Source organism: Anas acuta, chromosome Z, assembly GCF_963932015.1.
Source record: "Anas acuta chromosome Z, bAnaAcu1.1, whole genome shotgun sequence".
Taxonomy (NCBI): Eukaryota; Metazoa; Chordata; class Aves; order Anseriformes; family Anatidae; genus Anas; species Anas acuta.
In genome coordinates, this window is record NC_089017.1 from 3517233 (window position 1) to 3535244 (window position 18012).

The 18012-nt window shown below is 44.6% G+C and overlaps 1 protein-coding gene across 12 annotated transcripts in view; it reads left to right on the forward strand.

Moving 5' to 3' along the window:
* CELF4 (CUGBP Elav-like family member 4) overlaps nucleotides 1-18012 on the forward strand; it is a 797917-nt gene that overhangs the window by 676513 nt on the left and 103392 nt on the right. The window lies entirely within an intron of this gene.

Below are 18012 nucleotides of genomic sequence, written 5' to 3' on the forward strand. Positions count from 1 at the left end.
CACACGCTGCACGCATCCATATGCAAACACACAGACGTACACACATATTTTCTAAGTGAACTAAACTCCTTCTGCTTTAATATAATTTAGGCAGCCTGTGCAGAGCTCTTTGGAGTCAGGATTGTAGACTAGGGCTTTGAAAGCACCATAGAAAAATCCGGCCCCAAAGGAGAAGACCATGCTTTCAGTTGGGTTACACTGCAAAGCTATGGCCACAATTCCCAGTCTATTCCAGACTGTGCTTCTCTTTAACTTCACCATGACTCAGTTTCCCCAAACTTTAATCGGGACCAACTGTGTCACCTACTAGTACTTGGGCAATACTTGAGTGAATATGTAAGAGCAGTGTTATTACTGTGCTGTTATGACTGTGATAGCATGTTCTTTCAGACTTATATCTCAACACAACCGAGGCTTAAATTCCTCTAGATTGCGGATGGAGAGATGAAAACAGAGGGTTTTGTCCAGAACAACTCTCCCATTTAATAGCAGAAATAGAGAGAGGCTTTCTCCTGGATGTAATACCAAACCCTAGAGTGAAGGGAACATGCTGTTTTATCTTACTCTTGAGTGGGTTACTGATGGACAGACTTTGAGTGGTTTTGTTTAAATTCAGAAAACCTGCACAAAATACATCAAGACTCTGTTCTCTGAGTCCTAGCTTCCTCTCAGACTCAGTGCATGCTGCTACCTAAAAGAAAGATGAGTCTTTACCTGACTGTAAGACCAAGGACTGTCCTGGTTTGCATCCATACCACCCAGAGCCAGATCTTCCTCTGTCTGGCACAAAGTGGCTGCAACGGGCCAAAAATCCATGAGGGAAAGCCAACAGTTAAACAGCAGAGCAGTCAAAGCAGGGTTCAGTGCATGCTCCCTGACTTTCTTTTGGTTAACATTACATATGCTAAATAAATGTCATCCCAACTGGGACTTGGGCTTTGTTTCTAGCTCAGAGAAATGCTCAGGGAAGCTGAATGATAAGAATCCTATTGCCTTACATTGCTTCACTGTGCAGGGAGATCTCTAAGCGCATTCAACATAATTACTTCTGCTCCCAGGAAAAAGATTTTGAGGTGAGGAAAGGCAGAAGACCATCCTGTGTTCCCCCTTGCACGAAACAGTCTTCAGAACTGTGACTTTATTTTCCTTTAGTTGCTGGTCTCCTCCAGTTCTCACACCCAGAGAGGCATTTTCATCCTGGTGTCCTACAGACGTAATAATGGCAAGGCTGTCAGCATGATAAAGAACAGGGGCCTTCTTGTGGTAGTTAAGTCACAGCTTTTACATGTCCATTCCTGCATAGCAGACACAACCTGTGAGTGAATCAGCAAACAGCAGTACCTACGAAAAGTGAGGAATAGACACAACTAAGGGCTGTGTCCAGCTTAGGTGGCAATATCCGGAGAACATTGCCAGTATTTAAGAAAATACACCATTCCTTAAATTCTGGTGTTAAAGAACTGTGTTGCAACAGAGGTGAAGGCCTGATGTTCTAACCTCCAAGAAGGAACAATTCCAGAGGCAAGGGAAGGGAGGAGAGAGGCTATGTGTCTTTGAGATCCTATCTTCCCCTTGGCAAAACCAACTGATTGAGTTTTCTTTATCAGTAGAAACTATCATGAGCTGCAAAGGTTGGATCTGTAGAATTGGAACTTTCTCGTAGTTCCTGCTGAGTACAGCATTCAAAAGGGTGGACATTAAATGGATTAAGAAGCGAGTAATGGACAAATCCCAAAATGTGTTTGTCAAAGAGAAAGCATGATACAGTGAGGGTATTTGCAGCAAGGTTCTTCTGCATGGATCAGTACCACGGATCAGATCTGATGCTAGTCAGCATTGTCATGAATGATGTGGAATTAAATATCCCAGCTGATAAAATCTGTGGATAACACAGAACGGGAAATTGTACGGACAGGACTCTGATACAGAGTTATCTGAGTCACTTAGGTCACTCTGAATGAGCTTTGGCTGGCTGAGGCGTTATGTGCGTCTTTCTGCAGAACCAAAGCGAAGCTGACTCATGGAGGAATAAGGCTAAAAACCAGACCTAAAGAATGAGGGGTTGTATTTCATAAGACAGCAACCTAGAAAAGTACCTAGGCAATGACCTAGAAAAGTGCTTAGCACGGCTGAGGAAGTCAACATTAGCTCCCAGCGTGGTGGTGGGCAAAACCATCTAATGGGACCTCTTGCTGTATAAACAAGGAAACTGGAGGACAAAGATAACTTTTAGGAGGCAATGTTGGTGGGGGAGTGCACTGACAAACTGATCCCAGCCCAGTGTTCACTTTTCAAAAACTGTAAAATATTTTGAAAAGACCTGGATAAATGAAACAGATGCCTCAAAGTGTCAGGCTTAAAGAGTTGTGCTCGTCATTGCCTCACACAGCTCCGAGCAACTTGGATCCTTATGGAATTATCTTTTCTGGAGAAAAAAGCCTAAATGCTTAAGAGTGCTTTAATCAGCTGGAGAGACGCTGAACTTTTCTCAGAAACTTTTCTAACTTAAAGGCATTTCCAAAAACAATGAAGTGAAAAGTCAGAAGCAGGCTCTTCTTACAAGAGGCTATGCATCAAAGCAGCTTATGATGCCGAGGGTTGTTCTGCATCTTGGTAGTAAGACTTGACCCCTCTCCACAATGCACATTTTAGCCACAATACAACCTATTGGGATACCTGTGGAGTAGAAACAGAATGGCTAAGCATAGTGGTTCATCCATGGGGTCCATGGGATGGGAGGATGCTTGGGTCAGCTCTGTGGGCATCTGCCATATGCAGTGGGGAAGACTAGGTCACTGAAAGGCCCTTTTTATGATAGACCTGTGAACCTCTGATTATCCTGGGATTAAGGGGAGGGGTGGGAGGAAGATGAGGTTGTTGCTCCTAGTATTTTTCCCTTGCCATGCCCGTCTTTTGCTTCCTGACTGATGCTGCAGATCACTGGAGAGGGTCTTTAGCATAGGGAGCGTGCAGAGACCATGCGCTGGCTCCCCGTGCCAATGTTATCGCTCGCTGTCACATTTCGAAAGAGGAAGCAAGCCTGTGCCATGCATGCAGAGAACAAAGCCCTTGCAGAGCCGAGTGAAAGTTACAACTTGTCAGCACGTCTCTCAGCCTGCCGAGGGCCAAACATGAAACACAAAAAGGCCTGAAATGAGGGAAAAAGGGGGAAATAATAGCACAGCGAGCTCTCAAGCTCAGAAAAGGCTTGCTATAAAACAGCACCTTCGCTCTCTGTCTCTCTCTGTGTCTCTGAGTCCTTGCTACTGATGAAGGGAAGAGATGACTCCCCTTAGCACAGTTACAGTACGATTGCAGTAATAGGGACTGGAGCCAGGTTCAGATCTGGCTTGCACAGCTTTTCTTTCTCCAGACCCCCAAAAAAGCATTGTTAGCCAAAAAGCATTATTAGTGATCATGAAACTGGAGGTGGAAAGAGCCTACTGAGGGTTATATCTTCCCACGTGGACAGTGAAGCTCCAGTAGCTGGAAACTGGCATTTTTGAGACTCAGATTTTACCCTGAATCTGGGAATTAATTTCTTCAGGTACTGCCCTTAGGCAGGAGTGGGATAATGGGCTTTTATATTTGCTAATCTGGCCATAGCAGTTTTGGTGGGGAAAGTAATTCTATCATTGCATGATATATGTCTGTATTGTTGATTTACACCTGCTAAAGACCTTGTTTCACAAAGCTTTGTACGTTTATGCTTACTGATCATTTGTTCCAGAGGAATGATTCTCTGTTGCAAGTACTTTCAGCATGGACAATTTCCATGGCATGAGAAAGACAGTAGTACTGTCAGCACTGGGCAGGGGGCAAGACAGAACACCTCCCTCCGTTCCCTGCTGTACAGAGATGAATCTTACTTAAACTGAATGGAGAAAATTGACTGAAAACAGGAGGCCAACATCTCTGCTTCATATGGACTCACTCCTATATTGCCAGTTGTTGTTAATATAACTGGTGGTAGTAGAAGCATCCTTCAGGCTCTCTGGTCTAATTAAAATTAGATGAAACACAGCACTGACAACAGAAAATTACTTAACAAATATTTATCTTGTTCCCATCATAGCATTGTTTGGCAATCTACTCCTGATACACAAACCTGTAGGATATTGAGTTCCTTCCTGTAAGACTCCCCTTCTGCGTAGACTGAGAGATGCCTCTTGCAGTTATTGTATGGAAGTACAAGGTCTCTGGTCCCCATCTCTTGCCTCTAGTGCTCCTCCATGAGTTCAATGTTATGGAGTCTCAGGTATGAGTGTGGGAACGGAACATGTAGAATCAAGTTGTGGCTTAAGGCCAAGATTTTATCCAGCTCCTGGATAAGTAAGGAGACTAGTGCATAAAGCCTGAAAGAAACCAGAGGACAATAATGCTCCTTCAGAGAGTGCAGGACCATCCAACAGTACTATCTCTACTGAAGTCAGTCAGTAAGAGTTAGTAGGTCATGTTGGGCTGAGCTGTGAAGGACTTTGAAAGAAGAGACTCACTAATGGGACAGACAAAGCAGGGTTTGGCCCTGAACAATCCCATCTCCCAGCATGCCTGGGAATAAAAGGATGAAGAAAATCTCTGCTGGTGCAAGCTATCATACACATCCACTACAGTCAGTGAAAATTTGTTGTTGAGTTCAAAGGACAGCAGCCCAAGCTCAGAGTCACGGGACTGTCCCCACAGGCATGTTAGACAAAGATTGTCTAAACCTTGCATGGCCCCAGTCGTCACTCAGGCCCACAAAACCACCACCAGTGGCATCATTGCAGCCCACCAGTCCTGCAACCTCTGTGCACCCAGAGTGGCTGTATGAGCAGAGGTCCAATGTCTTCTGGCCAAACCCACCCTTGAAACCCAGTTGCAAACAGAGCTACCAGCAAGACCAGTGCCTGAAGTAAACTGCCTCTGCAGCAGGAGGCTGTTTATGAACTATTCTTTACTGCTGGCATAGCACCGGGCTCGTTTTCACCTTTCTTAAAGGTTAACCTCATTTCCCTCTATTAGTTGGTTTTAGCGAATGCCATTCGGCGCAGCAGTTAAAGAGCTCTGTCAGCGGATGGAAATGACAGTGGCATTTAGAGCCAGTCAGAGTTGAAAGTTGGGGGGGTGCAAGGGGAGGGTGGAAGAAATAATCTTCAATAAAACGTTTGCAGGGGGATGTTAAGTGACATGAAAGGAATCTCACTTTCCCCAGCGAGCGATCTTTGGCTCTGTGTGCTGAGGGCTAGAATTCCCTGAGTCTGAAGTGTGCCTAAATTTAAAGAGATGAAATGTTTGGGGGGCTCTAGCCTGGGCCAGAGGGCATCCCACATCTATCGGTAACTCCTTATTGGGTCCAGCAGGTCCAGGTTTGTGCTGGTTGTTGATTTTGGTAAAGGAGAGTTCCTCTGTGACCATGGGTGTGTTGGTTATAAATTTTATCCCACCTTTTGACATGCATTTCCATTTCTGCAATGGTATTTCAGGTGACACTATTTAGTCATAGTTTTCCTGCATTCTCTCACTGCTCACAGGCAATCACCAACTGTACAAAATTTAACAACAGCAAGTGTTGGATTTTGCACTTAGGACAGTGTAACCCTGGTTACACATACAGACTGGGGGATAAGAGGCCGGACAGCAGCCCAGCAGAAAGGGATTAGGGGGTTCTGGTTCACAGCAAGCTGAATATAAGCCAGCAGTGTGCCCTGGCAGCCAAAAGGGCCAGCTATACCCTGGGGTGCAGGGTATAGACACAGCTGGCTGAGGGAAGGGTTTGACCCGCTGTGCTCTGCACTCATGCAGCCTCACCTTGAGCACTGCATGCAGTTGGAGGCTCCACATTGCAAAAAGGACATAAAAATGTTAGAGAGTGTCCAAACGAGGGCTACAAAGATGGTGAAGGGTCTAGAGGGGAAGACGTATGAGGAGCAGCTGAGGTCCCTTGGTTTGTTCAGCCCTGAGCAAAGCAGGCTGAGGGGAGGCCTCATGGCGGCCTGCAGCTCCCTCACGAGGGGAGCGGAGGGGCAGGCGCTGAGCTCTGCTCTCTGGGGACAGCGACAGGACCCGAGGGAACGGCATGGAGCTGGGGCAGAGGAGGGTCAGGCTGGGGGTTAGGGAAAGGTTCTGCACCCAGAGGAGGTCAGGCACTGGGACAGGCTCCCCAAGGACATGGTCGTGGCACTAGGCCTGCTTGACTTCAAGGAATGCTTGGACAACGCTCTCAGATACATGGCGTGATGTTTGGGTGGTCCTGTGTGGAGCCAAGGGCTGGACTCGATGATCCTTGTGGGGGACCAACTCGGGATATTCTGTGATACTGTGCTCTGAGCTGCTGTTTTAAATGCTGTAGTCAGGAAAATCTTCCTCTTCCAGTCAGAGGAAGGAAGAGTTTTGGTGAAAGGAGGCTAAGAAAAGAGGCAGAATAAGGGAGATATGTAAAGGGGAATATATAGATTCCCAAACCCTAGCATACAAAAGGTGTGACCAGAATCATTCAGGCCCTGCTGTTCTTCTGCTCCATCATCACCACACCTCCCCTGGCACCGCTGTAATATGCCATTCTGCATCAGGGAGACTTTGGGAGGTGTGATATCAACAGCAGGGGGGAAGGGGACATACTGAGCAGCATTTCAGCAAATTTAGGGTCTGATCTAAAGCCTGCAAGGCTCCGTGGCACTCTTTTTTATTAACTTCAATAAGCTTCAGCTTTAACCTTGCATCCCCGATGTTTATTTCAAGCACTGGTGTAGCATCGCTTGGAATATAATGTTCTTTCGCATACGCACCTTGGGGTAATGGTCTAAATGAGTATGTGGATAAGTTAGGCCAGATCCTGCCAGGCAGTGTCCTGAAGCAGACCCATTCATTTCTTGGGTCATTTGTTGAGCTGGCCAAAGCATTTCAAAGGAACGGTTATCTAGCCGAATGTGAAGTTTTGTAAAAGGCAAAGCGTTCCCCTGGAACGGGTCCGTTTCAATGAGATTTTTGCCAGGGGACATTTTTTTTTGAAATTAATGCATCGAGTTCTTATTTCAGGAGGCACAAACCTGTCATTTTAACAGAATCTTTTTGATTAATTTTGTTTCAAGTCTGTATTGTATTAAACCACTAAGAACATAAGAGTTTCCGTTTGGGGTTAGACCAAAGGTTTTTCTACTCTGTTCCAGCAGTGCCCATTAGAAAGAGTAAGAACAGGGCTTTTATAAAGAGTGACCCTTCCCTTAATATCCTTCAGCTTCCAGCAGTCACAGATTTAGTGATTAAGATAGATTTTGCATCTGGATCTTCATGTTTAGTAGCAGCAAGTGGACACTCCTTGTTCCTTTGGATCTAATTTATGACTTTTGCCTTCAACAACATCCCATGGCAGAAACTCTTTCCTTTATTCATATCGTGTGCGAAAATGTACTTTCTTTTGTCTGGCTGAAAACCACAGCCATTCTGCTTTATATATTTTATGTTTTGAGGTTATTAAGACAAAGCCTTTGTATTCCTCTGAGACAAAACCCTGTAACATTTCACAACTGAAGAATTTCCATTTCACAAGAACTTTGGCCTCTCCAATTCAAAGTGGAAGCACATTTTTTGAGACATAAGTATTTCCCATAGAAAGAAAATTCCATTTTTCATCCAGTTTCAGTCATTTCATTATATCAGTGTAATCGAGGGTGACGGCAAAAAAAATAATAATAAAAACAAACAAAGAAACAAAACCCACTTCAGCATCCTAGGAAGAGCTGGAGAGAATGAATGAAAGTTTCACAGCAGCAGCTTCTTCCACCCAGCTGAGCTAGGAAGGTAACACAGACAGGTTAAGGGGATCAGTCACCCCTACCTGATCACACTGGCATTGTGTCATGCCCCGACTCTATAGTTTAAATGCCTGTAAGGCAGGTGGCATTCATTATAGGGAAAGAGACTAATTTTCCTTTTAATTTTTATCTCCAAAATCCCCAGAGTGGGACTTCTACCTAGATAAAGCAGGACAGGCTTAAGGAAAGATACAGCACCTTATTTTTAGGTGATGTGGGTCTGTCTTTGGGGGATAAAACATCACTTTTAAGGCTTTCTTGCAGCCTGTGGGATGTCTAAAGGGTTCAATGGGTGGATCCCATTTAAGTTCAAGTCTTGCAACAGACATGCACCCCATGCCCAGCTCTGCTGCTCACATCCATAGGCAAATCCCGACAGTTTCAGCTCTTGCTCAGTAAAGCAGAATGAAATTAAATTTCTATTTCAAACCTTCCTATTTTTCTGCTTATAGTCACAGGCAGGACTGTCTCTTTCCATGCTTACATACGCAGCCTGGCACACTCTACTCTGATTTTAGCTGTGGATTCCAGATACAAGCGTCAAACAAATAATACACAAAACTTCCGTGTGAAATACAGCTTCATAACTGAAGTGAGCATTAGGCCCGGAGCTGAATGATGTAGGAGAGGTGTTATTGAGACCTATGAGACATGCTGCTTGGATTCCTTTATTATTATTGTATTCTTTTGCCTCTCCTTCTTCATTTTCTTTGTTTGTAGACGAAGGGATGGAGAGGAAGGAAGCCAGCAAGTTTATAAAAGCAAGAGAGAAAGGAGTTGAGGCATTTTTGTGGAGATCTTTAATGACATTCTGTATAATTTGAAAGTGGGGAGGGAACGGGGGAGAGAAAAAGGGAATTAGCAAAAAAACTGGCAAAAGAAAAGTGGAATGTGGAGAGAAGCGTGTGGATGAATTTTAATGCAATCAGAAAGCTGTAATAATGGTAATAAAGGAATATATTCAGACGTCAAGAGAGGGAGAAGGGAACAGGACCCGCGACGCCAGAATTTAAATTAGACATAGGCGTATAATTCTCTTTTCTCCCCCCCCCTCCCCACCTTTCTTCAAATGAAGGAAATGGAATTTTTAAGCACAGCGAAAGAGGGATTAACAATTGGCAGGTTTTCAGCCCTTTGTCTTTTGGCGAATCCCATTTAATCACCGTCTTTAATATTAAGGAGGCTGTGGCCGTGCAGGGCTGTCTCAGGCTTGGGGGAAAAGGGATGATATACAGAGGAAAAGAGAGATAACACTTAGGTTCAGGCAATTGTGAGGAAGTGTTTCAATTACCTCCACTGAAGTCTTTAAAAACTGAAGTTTAATTTGATCTGAAATGTCGTCACAGCTCCTGCAAGAGAAAATATGTCCTTCCCACCCCCCTTTCTCCCATGTCTTTGCTGTTCCAACAACCCTCGCTGCTCTAGGCTTGAGTGCTATCATGGATTAATGTTGCGGCCTTCTGGGCTTCTGGAAAAGGTTTCAAAGCCCCGACAGGTCACCAGTGGGATGAGTTTAGGAACTGAAACTTATTTTCCTGACATACCAGCCTTGACACCACTGACCCTGCGGAGTTTGTCAAGAAGCTTCTAAGCTTTGGTCTGAATGAGTGTGAAAACCAAACAGCCCTTCAGGCTCAGCCTCAGCCCAGTGTTGCCACAGAGTGAAAAGGGGACCTTACACGTAGGAATTAAGATGTGTTAAATTCCCCAGAATCAAAGGCTGCAAGAGTTGTATTCAAATCTGAGCTGTCTCTAAAAGATGAGTGTAAAAGCATGATGTAATTCAGCGTTTGTTTGAGGTGTCATTTGATAGTACAAGACAGTCTTCTCCTTCACCTACTTCTTCAGGAAATCCATCAAGCTGAGTGAGGGAGGCATTTGTAGATCTGCAGGAGCTGGAAGCCCAGACAATCATGGAAAATCCTGAAAAGCTTAGATACAGCACAGGTACATACATCCACACTTCCATGCTGGGTCTCCTTAGGTGCTTTTCTGCCATGAATATTCCAGTGCACCATCTCATGGCCAGGGCTATTCCCACGAAACTGCAACTGTAAGCACAGGATACCAATAGTTAGGGAAACATACGTGGTTTTTTTGTTTGTTTATTTTGTTTTGTTTTTCCAATTATTGGAAGGCTGATTTTAATTCAGTTATTCTTCATATTGTGAAGGGAAGGAAAAGAGAAACTGGGTTCTTCGGCTATACATCAAATTTTAAAAGATCGAATATTGAATCCTGAGTCTTTTCCCAAAAAAAAAAAAAAAAAACAAACAAAAAAAAAAAAAACAAAAAAAACCACCACTGTCTCATGAATCATTCTCAGAAATATTCCAGTTGAGTGTTTCAGATAATGAATAAACTTCTAAGAATTATGATCTGCCAGGCACAAATCAGGCAGAGTCCTTGTGCTTTGCATGACACCAGCTCTAAGATTGCACTCACCACTAGATTTCCTAAATAAAGGCTACTAATAAAGTGAGTTGTTGCGAGTTGTTTCCCCAGCTCCATATCAAACACCATAAAACCTGTCATTTAAGATCCGCACAGGGAGTAGCATCTCTTGGCAATGGACAGTTGTGACGGCGCTGTTCAGCAAGCCAGAACTGCTGATATTTGTCTTGGGGTTATAATATTCTCAGCTGTGCAACGAGATTCTGCTGTTAGAAGAATCGCTTGGGCTACCTCTTCATGGCAGGGTTTGCTTGGCGTGTTGCCCTGGTACTGTTCATAACTTATCCTGTATCTACACAGAGGAAGCCTGAGTGTGCTTTCCTCTGAGCTACAGACCTGTAGGTGTACACTTAGATGTCACTTCTCTGCAGGTAGGCAGTGGGTACTGCCACAGGAGCCAGGCCAGCAAAGCCCAGGGAGTGATCATCCTCCTAGTCTGAACTTTCTTCTCCCTCTCCTTCCATTTTTTGTCCCAGCTCCGTTCTGCACATCCCTGCCCTCCCCAAACAATTTCTGGATGTGGTTCAGCAGCTTATGAGGACCAGCGAGTTCTTTGAGTACCTGTGAAAATGGTCTCCCCACTCAGGAGGATAGGCCAGCAGTACAGTTGAGGGCCTTCAATATAAAGAATAGGCCCCGACACATTTAATTTAACACCATAATCCTAGATTTTGGGTTCACCTCTTGGCAGTGTGTTAAATTTCTTTCCGATTACTCATGAGGCCAACAGCAGTCACCATCTGTGTTCTCTTGGACACATGCACCTAAATTACAGTGACAATGTTTTCATAGATCACACCACTGAAGGGCTTAAAAATCTCTCCCCAGATGACCCCTCCAAGATGTGTGGCCATTGTCCTTTGCAGAAACAGGGCTTTCCATTCAGAACTAAGCTTTGCCTTGATTTACCCGCACCATGGAGCTGGGGGAAGCTTCAGCCACCTTAATCTGAGAGCAACCCCCAGAGGGTTCAGACAGAGATCTCACCACCAGCTGGCCAGATGCCATTCAGTGTTATTGCCAGAACTGCTTGCATTTGTGGCTATTGGCAAACACTGAAGAACCTCAGCAACACCCAGTTATGCCTGGTGGAAACTCCCATCTATTCTTTTTACAGATGGGGAAACTGAGGCTGCCTTTTTCCCTAGGTGATGATTATATCCTACATTTCCACTGAGGCTCTTATCCTTGGCAGAGATGTATTGTAAGTCTTTTGTAACAGTAACTACATGGTCTTCCGTCCTACTAGTGCCAGGAATAACAAATCACATTAAGGGAAAAGTGATTTTGCTTTCCATAATATCTATATCACAGCTTGAGATGGGACCCAGGAGTCTCAAATACCAGTTGAAAATGTGCAGACGGAAACTTTGGCCAAGCTCTTGCATATTCTCTTGGGTCCACTCTTCCATAACTGAATCAGGAGTGATTTCCACTCTCTCCCAAAACAAGATGCAGGGCCTGTCAGTGGAAACCAGTTAGCAGCGTGCTCAACATAAACAAAAAGAAGCAGTTTGTAACACAACACATGATTAAGCTGCAGAACATCTTGCTGCGGGATGCGCTGGATGCATGGGTTCAAATCCCAGGGAATAGTTACATTGGAGAAAGACACTTTGAGAGCTGTTGTATACAAAAATACCGCTTTAGACTCTGGAAGCCCCTAAACTGGAGAGCGCTGAAGTCTGGAGAATATCTGGGGAGATTAACAAAATTGCTTAACTTGTTCTCATGCTCTTTCCTAGACATCTGCAGTTGGCCATGGTCAGAGACAGCGCTCTGAGTCAGACACACCATCTCTTGTACAGCTGTTCTTCCACTTTGTGTGCAGGATCCACATCCAAGTCAAGGCCCAGAGTGCAGCCAAGCAATTAAACATGAGAAATCCTTCAAACTAAGTTTTTCAGATGTAACAGTGGAGAGTAACGCACCTGTGGGATGAAGCTTCCTTCTTTGTGCAGGAGAATTATTCTCCCACACCTGGGCTTATACTCATTTGCGCTTGTCCCCATCACACAGCTGTTCAGATTAGCTGTTATTCTCTCTAGCCCGGGTGTCTCAAAGCCTCTGTCTCCAGCAGTCAGAGACCGGCAGCTGTGCAATCATATCTGCTAACGTATGGGATATAAAGAATCTGTTAAGTAAAACCAAACCGGGGAGGGAGGAGGGGAAGAGATCAGCACAAAGAAATCACTCCTGCTAAGATGTGATTAGGGATGCCCCACAACACCCAGCTGCGAGGAACAGGTGAACTCAGCAAACATTTTAAAGCCTGCAGCAGAATTAGCCCCTTGTGGGTGTTGTTGGAGATGGGGAGGGGGAGTGAGAAAGGGGGAAATAGGCGCCCGTGTGGGTGGAAGGAGGATTTGGTTGCTATTGTTCAGAGTTAGGTAGCAGTAGGTTTTTATTGTTTCCAGTGTGGGTTGGGTTTTTGGTTGTTGTTGTTGTTGTTTTTTTTCCCCCATCCTAATTTTTGAAACACCTCCATTTTACAAGGTTCATGTATTTTCCAGCAAGGTACCACGGAGAAGATAATTAGCTAATTTACAATTAGCTACAACAGAATTCGTAATCGCTTCCCCTGTGGAAAGGGCTGTAATCATCATCACGGAGCTGTAGGACTGCTGTGAAAATGGCAGTAGGAGTGTGCAGCCCAGGCCCCAGGAAATGCCCTGCTTTTAGCCTATTGATCCGCCTGATTAGCACGGGGTGAGGGGAGCGGCAGGGCACTCTGGCTGTTTGAGCCTGCAGCTTGGAGTTCACAGCCGGACCTCAATCCAAACTTTGACAACATTCAGGGGCTTGCAGCTCACCCCTCTGCTCTGTAGCTCCTTCTTTGGATACCATGATTGTCTGACACACCCAATGTTTATAGCTCCTCTGTGGATTTGGCACATCCCCAACCCTAGTGTATGGCTGTGTGGTCCATCCCTCCCTGATGGACACCCTTAGTGCCATTGCCTCTCCCCTTTCCATCAATGGACTGATCAGGAAAGTGGGCAAGGAAGATCCACGCTGCCTCTTGCTTCCTCTGTGGTCGATGTGCCCCTCAGTCCCATGCAGTGGCATTTTGTTCTTATTCACACCTGCATGGCAAACGTCTCCGGGCTGCTCCTTTGCTCCTTCATGGTGCCAAGGAGACGAGCCCAAAGGCCTTCCCGGTGCCTGGGCCAGGGCTCTGCAGCTGGTCCCTCACTGTGTGTGCAAGCAGTGTTTGGGGAGGAGGGAAACGGCAGCAGGGACAAATAATTATTAGCTATACAAATAATGGAATTAATTAGCATCTGCTTTCTGAAACGAAGCCATGCAGCAACCTGGTCGTGATGCTTAGAAAGCCAAAGGCATTGAGTAACATTAGAGAACTGCTCTGGTGAATACCATGCTCCCACAGAAGACGTGTGTTCCCATACAGAAATACACAAATGTGAGGTTTGCTCTTGCATGGAGAGGCACACGCACCATCCATCTGTGATGCCCTAGCAATGAACTCGTGATAAAATAGGGATGCTCATAGGTTTTAGAATGAGAGGTTTGATGGTTGGAAGGGACCGTAGTGATCTTCTGGTTCACCCTCCTTATTAGCCCGGGCCACAAAGGTGGTGGATCTGTCCCTCTTTATTTCCAAGGCCTTGGATGTGATGTTCTAGATGGTAAAACCGGCTTATGCTTTCCTGATACAGGGATTCAACCTCTTTGTTTTGCATGAGGAATACGAGAACACAAGTGTATTTATATACTCTTATCTAAATGTACCCCCACGCGCACACATACATTAGCGAGAGCTATCTGGATAAACACAAACCTGTGTCATGTCTCTCTGAGAGTGACCCTAATTTTCCCCCAGTCCCTCCACAATTGCTGTGATTCTTGTTCTTGTCCTTTTGCTCCGCGGAGGGTCAAACATCCTGCATCTCATTGTCCCTTCTGTCTCTTTAATTAGTGCCCGTCCTCCCCCTTCTCCCCCCCGCTCCAGTGTCCCCCCTTCCCATCTCCTCTCGGCACTTGGTTTGCAGTGCTCTATTATTTCACCTTTCACGCATGCCGTCTCCTTCGCCTGGGCCTGTCTGACACCTCTGCCTTACGCTTATCATAAAAACATAACATTTAAATACAAATAGAACAGGGAATAATTTAACCCCTATTTGCACTGGAGAAGGTGCTGAGGCTTCGTATAAACACAGCTGCGGAGATTTATAGAGAGTATATATTTATCTGACAAGTTACATTTCTTCACCGCCGCGCCTTGCAGCCAGTTTGTCCTGATCTGAGCAAGCCCCTGTGGCTGTCAGAGTGGCCAGGAAAAGGCATAGTCTAGTTTTGGAGGAATGTTGGAAATGTCACCAAGGGGACACCTCTGAAATTTTGCAATCGCTGAAGCCTTTCTCTCCCTGCCTCTCTTCCTGGGAGGAACAGGGAATGCTGGCTCCTCTGGTCACTGTGGTTTGTTTATGGCAAAAAGGGGCAAGCCTTGAGATGAATTTAGTTTCCAATATTATGGGGGTGCATCAGGTTGCTCATGGTGATGGTCTCTTTGGCTCTTCTGGGCAAGATTGCACAGAGGAATAACCATTCACAGTTATTTCCCTGGGCCAAATAAACATGATGGACTCAGGTTTTTGGAAAAAAAACAATAATAGGTTTAACACTAATGAAAGAAAACAAAAATGTAGGGAGAAGAGGCTTACATGAATGCCACACTGAGCCCCTAGACTGCTGCTGGAAAGGGCTGCCCTTACAGACAGGCTAGCGAGGTTTCTTCCACAACATGTTTTGTCTGGGACCTGGCAGAGCAGCACACGGGGGTACTCAGGATGTGAGGCTCACACAAGCACATTAGGGGGATAAACTCATTAGCCAAGATTGGGAACGTGCTGAATTGGCCCAGCTGCTGTCCCTCCCCCCCTCTCTTCCCACCCTGGGCATGCGAGGGATGCTGTTAAAACGTGCTGCCGAGCACCCTGGCAGGGCTGGGACGTGAAAGGTAAACGCAGCACTTTGTTAGAAGAACCTCTCCGAGAAAAAAAAAAGCGTGTTAAACTGACTCATTTTTTATCAGCCGAGTGTGTGATCGTGTAGATTTCTGAGGTGGCAGGTGTGACAAATGATTCCCCTGACGGCCCAAGGCACGGTTTTTCAGGAGGAAGAGAGGGCGCTGATCAGGAGATGGGGCTGGAGGTGGTGTCCAGGCGGTGATGGACACCTCGGGGGGTCCCTTTGGGCCACCTGCCCTGCAGCAGCCGGGCCAGCAGCTGCTGGGCAAGGTAGTCCTCGCCCTCGGCAGAGCCTTTTCATGGTGGTCTGATGGCCACCTTGTGGGCAGCTCACAAAGCACTGCTTCTCCTGCCAGCCAGCTCCGGAGATAGCCATCACCCCTCCCGGTGTCCTGCAGATATGTAGAAAAGGGGAGTAAAATAAAACAAAATAAAATATAAAATTAAGCGTTTCCTAACATACCTAGTTTAAGCTTTGCATAAACTAAACTAGACAAGGCAGTTTCAGGCCAGTTCCACACTAGAGAGTTTTGCTGACAGAGGGATGTGATTTTTTTTTTTTTTTTAATGATACATTTATATTAGCAAAAAGCCTGGTGAAAATACAGTTGCAGAGCTATAGGAGTGCTTTTGCTGATGCAGCTTATTTCAAACAGGGGAAATTGTATAGCGTACAATATAACAGACACTTCCTCTGTGTGGGAAGTATTTACTAGACACAAACTCCCTTGGCAAAGCCCTTTGCCAGTGGTGTTCCCAGCTCACTCACACCCCACTGCTCCCATCTTCCAGGGCAGCTGTTCTCACTTTGCAGGTGGGTTTTCCTCAGGTATCTGGACAACCCTTGGAGTTTGGACTCAGCTCTTTCTCCGAGGCTTTGTCTTTCCATATCCTAAAATACACCCCACAGCACACATTCAGCTTCAGTTGACACTTTATACCTCACCTCTGAGAGTCTCTTTTGCACATCAGCTTAGCCATCAAGTAAAGTGATTTCTGCTGGGACTTACGAAGTGTTCCCTGAAAATGGTAGTTAGGTCATGCAGAAGAGATGTTGCTAAAGCTAAATTCCCACCTGGCTCCCCGTCATTTGGTTACTTGACTGAGAAATGTCATTGGTTCATCACAGGCCAAGGAAAGCCAAGGAGGTCCTTCAGGCCCTCAGGGATGTGATCTGTAGGGAGCATTTTGACTATTTAGTTCATTCTTTGCCTTTACTGGATTGAAATTACTCAAATCCTTTCTAAAAATACTGGGTGAATCACTGACAAGTACATTTGGGGGAAAAAACATCTTGTGATTATACAGGTTCCCCAATGTTGTTCCTTGGGGTTTACCATCCATTCACTGAGCGTAATCACCAATGCCATTCTACCTCCTGGATGAAGCGAGGAACAAAAGGCATCCTGAAAATTAACCTTTACAATGTCCAAACCAGCTTCTCTTGAGGTAGGGACAACATACACTGGACAAGTTAGGGCTTTGTGCATCATTAAAGCCTCAACCTTGTGTTGCCAGCAAAGATCTCAAAGAATCTCTTTGCCTAATCAATGCCAACATAAAGTAGGAATATTTCTTGCTTTAAACATATCTATCAGAAGGTTATTCCTGGTTTTTCTCTTCTATCAGAAAAGCACACATACCCTCCTCAACCTATTTTTCCTGCCATTTCTGCAGCCTAACTGAAAGCAACATAACTCCTTGTTTTCTGCGGGCAGTGCACTTTTGGTTCACGTGGATAACTCCACTGCAGGACTGAAAGCTCCTAATATCCTCAGCAGATATCAACTGCATGAAAAATTATCCTCATCCAAGGCTATAGAGTAATTTGCCAATTTGCAGGTGCATCTTGGAGAGGGGAATTTTGATCAAACACTGGTTGAAACAGAACAGATTGTCTACACCAATGATTTCTCAGTGAACAAAAGTGACATAAATCACCCAATTAGTCAGCCAGAAAAGATATGTTGCAAACCAATGTTTTGTTCAGCTTTAGGTTAATATGTGCATTAAAAATAAATAAATAAAAATTCAAAGTATTTATTTATTTATTTACATATATTTATTCAAATTGGTTACATCTGCTCTGTAAACTGCTCTGAAAAAAAAAATCTTGGTTCACCCATTTACATAGTGTTTAATGAATGATAAATAAGACATTTATGAATCATGTGCAAATGGCCTGTTTACATACAAGATGTAAACTATGTAAATTTCTCTCTCTCTTTTTTTTTTTTTTCCATGTAGTAATGGTAGTAGTCTCTAAATATAAACCTGATTTATAGGCATCCCTCAGAGCCTCCTGAGACTTTTCTACCAACTCAGTAGCCATTGGTTTGGTCTGTTTTCACAAATATTTTCTCAAGGTGTCTTGTTCTGGACTGAAGCTCTCCATACTTGGTATAAGTCCAAGTATAAATAGTCCTCTTCATTCAAAATACAGTTATCTGTCAGCAGACCACATCCTGCTTTGACATGAAACAGCACCTTCTTGAGAAAACTCAGATATTAGAATTCATATAAGTTTATTTTATGTTTCAAGAAACAATGTATGTTTCAAAAACTTTAGGTTTATTTCAAATTAACTTTATATATATATTTATAAATAAATAAATATATATATATATAAAAATGCATCCAAACCTGTAGGTATGTGAGTGGGTATGAACAACAAATCTCAATTTACTGGCTGTGGCTTCAGCTATATCCTGATTCAAAACAGCTTATGTTAAACATTTTTTTTCCTGCGACTTATTTAGTATTGCGAGGGCTAC